We start from the raw sequence: 3395 nt of genomic DNA, 5'->3' as shown, positions 1-3395 counted from the left end.
GCAGGTGCGCGGCTACGAAGCTACCTGTCGCCGGTGAGGCTAGAGGGCGGCGTTGAAAGGTGACGCGAACGAGGGAGGAGGATGACGACGCGGACGAGCACAGGGACCGGGAGATGACGGCTGCGTCCAGGATCCTGCTGGCTTCCTGCTCGGACAGATCCCGGGTCCGTCTCCACCCGCCGGCCGGCACCCCGCCGAGTCCCCGGCCCTGCCGCCGTGCACGTCACAGCTACGGAGCGCCCGAGGGGGCGGGGGCGTCGCGGGCCGGGGCGGGCACCGGGAGCATGGGGACGCGCTCCGGGAGGGGGCGCCCGCGGCAGCCCCGCCCCTCCGTCCGCCTCCGGGAGGCTGGAGGCAAAGAAACTTGGGTGCTGGGGTAGGGACTCAGCCGAATGGATTGCCCCTGGCCAAGCCCCAAATCCTTGTTCCTCCCCCTGCGAAACAACCTCCTTCGCAGTGGTTATTGTTTCCAACCTCTCCAGACTCGGTGCAACAGTAAGAAGCTGCTCAAGCCGGAGAAAGTTGTTCCGAAAGGGAGCAAGGAGCCCGGGCACCCGATGAGCGCAGCCCGGGGTCAGACCGGTCGGCTGGAGCACTACTGGGTCGTAGGAAAGGGAAGAAACCCAGTAAACCTGGCTCCAGTCAAGATTCCCCTCGGTTGTTTCCTTATGAAGGTAGTAACCTTCGCTAGCAGTAACTTTGCAAGGAAGCAGCCTAACATTTTATTTCATTTTTTTAGCGTTCCTCTACCCACCCCCTCCTTTTAGTATTAAAATCCTGATTTTATTTTGTAGTTAATATTTACTGTTTTTTATAATGAACATCTGTGAGTTATATTTTAAATTAAATATGAAGTAACTATGCAAATTTGAACTCTATAATAAAACCATACGTCTTTAGGATGAAGTGTCCTGTGTCGGTTTCGACTCATAGTGACCCTGTATAGAGTTTCCAAGACTGATAAATCTTAGGTTGGCAGATTCAAACTGCTGACCTTTTGGTTAGCAGCCCAGAACCTAACCACTATTCTTTCAGGGCTCATTCTTTACGATGACTGTTGTTGTTGTTAAGTGCCGTCGAGTCGGTTCCGACCCATAGCGACCCTGTACAGGGTTTCCGAGGGTGTAAATCTTTACCGGAGTAGAAAGCCTCATCTTTCTCCCGCGGAGCGGCTGGTAGTTTCGAACCGCTGACCTTAAGGTTCGCAGCCCGATTCGTAACCACTACCTTTTACGATGACTAGAAGCTGTTATTAAGAGAATAAGATAGTTATTGAATGAAGCTAAATGCCTCCGCTGAGGTAAAAGATATATATACTCCCTCCTCTCTCTCCCTCCCCCCACCATTTCCAATTGTTGTTGTTGTTATGTGCTGTGGAGTCGGTTCCCACTCACAGCGACCCTGTACAGGATTTCCTAGGCTATAAATCTTTACTGGAGCAGAAAGCCTCATCTTTCTCCAGGGGAACAGCTGTCAGTTTCAAACTGCTGACCTTGAGGCTCACAGCCCCATTCGCGACATTTCCAATTAGCAAATTGAAATTTAAGGAAATCTAGGAGATCCAACAGCTGGCTCCCAAGGTAGTTTGAACCACAAGGTCAGTGATTCAAACTCATGAAGCCGCTCCTCAGAATCTCTATACAGGGTCGCTATGAGTCAGAACCGACTCAACGGCACTTAACAACAGTAACAACAGAGGAGAAAAGTTTATATATTCAGATGTTCCACAGTTCTCTTGAAGGAGAAGCTAAATTATGATAATGTAACTGACTCGATGGCACTTAACAACAACAAAAATATTAACATATAGCTAAAATAATAACGTTTTAAGAAATAGGGAAGTAAGATAAAGGAAGCAAACCAACAAAGGAAATAATTTGCTGCAATCTCAGAAATTTAAATACAGATTGCCAGAAGGTAAATCTTGGCGGTGGTGGTGGTGACGGTGGTTGTGTGTTGTTCAATTGTATATGGTCCAGGGTTTTCTAGGCTATTAATCTATCCTCACCTCTAATTTCATTCATACACATGAATTCCAATTCATTCTGAATTATAAGTTATTTCCATGTTGAGGCCTTGTTCTCCACCTCCCCTTAGTTCAGTCCTTCGCTGTCTTTAATCACAACTTTTGACTGTCTCTACTCATTCTTGTTCATTCTCTCCACCAGTCCTAGAGAAGTACCACCCTCCCCAGATCCCATTACGTCACCCCTTCACCAAATGCTGGTACCACTCAGATAAAATTAAACTCATTCATATGGAATATAGAAGACTTCCCAATCCTCAGTCTATATTCATGAGAATTCAAACATTCCAAGTGTTTACATGACTATTCCTTTCACATTGGGATCCTGGTGTAGAACTGTAGGATAAGTACTAGACAATCACAAGGTTGGCAGTTCAAACCTACCAGTAGCTCATCGGATACCCTATACAGGGCTGCTATGGGTCAGAACCGACTCTTAACAACAAAAGCCTGTCCTTTCATGACTATTCCTTTCACATAGGCTAACCCTGTCCCGAACCCTTGCTTCATCTAAGGAACACCTCAATCTTAAAATCTCATGCCAACTATTATTTTCTCCGTTCTGAAGTCTCTCTAGCAGAATTATTTTCTTTTAACCCTATTTTACAATGTGTCACTTCATTCCTAGACTGTAGCACATACAAAGTGGTTTTATAATTACAAAAATGCAGTGATTTTATATGTACTTCCCCTTGTAAGAGCCCCCAAAAGACTGAGCTGAGCTCCTTTAAATAAAAATGTCTGCCCCACTATTTTTCTAATCCCCACAATTAGCATATTGTCTGACTTACTGAATTAATAATGATAGCAATGCTAAAGTTTATTAGATGCTTACTGTGTGCCAGTAAGGAGCTTTGGTAGTGTAGTGGTTATGAGTCGGACTGCTAACCTCAAGGTCAGCAGTTTGAAACTACCAGCCATCCCATGGGAGAAAGATGAGGCTTTCTGCTTCTGTAAAGATTTATAGCCCCGGAAACTCTATGCAGGGTTGTTATGTATCGGAACTGATTCCACGGCACACCATCACTACTACCACTATGTGCCAGTACTGTGCTAAGCACTTTACATGGACCATCACATTAAATCTTCACAGCCCTATGAGGTATTTAAATAAGCATTTACTTTTGCCTGCGGGACTTATGTACCCCTGTAGTATCTGTGGAGAAATCTTAATTTTTGGTCTTGGTGGAGGCAGAATGAACCTCATATTATAGAAAGTGACTTAGGCCTAAGTTCCTTTCCTGTTTCCTGTTGTTGTTGTTGTTATGTGCCATGGAGTTGGTTCCGACTCATAGCGACCCTGTATAGGGTTTCCGAGGCTGTAAATCTTTATGGGAGCAGAAAGCCTCATCTCTCTCCCGCGGAACAG

General features: G+C 45.9%; 1 pseudogene; it reads left to right on the top strand.

The window, feature by feature from the left end:
- The first annotated feature begins 392 nt into the window (after nucleotides 1–392).
- LOC102841664 overlaps nucleotides 393–3395 on the top strand; it is a 20131-nt pseudogene continuing 17128 nt past the window's right edge.

Source organism: Chrysochloris asiatica, unplaced genomic scaffold, assembly GCF_000296735.1.
Source record: "Chrysochloris asiatica unplaced genomic scaffold, ChrAsi1.0 scaffold00019, whole genome shotgun sequence".
In the NCBI taxonomy this organism is placed as follows: Eukaryota; Metazoa; Chordata; class Mammalia; order Afrosoricida; family Chrysochloridae; genus Chrysochloris; species Chrysochloris asiatica.
This window is presented reverse-complemented; position numbering and strand designations above follow the sequence as displayed.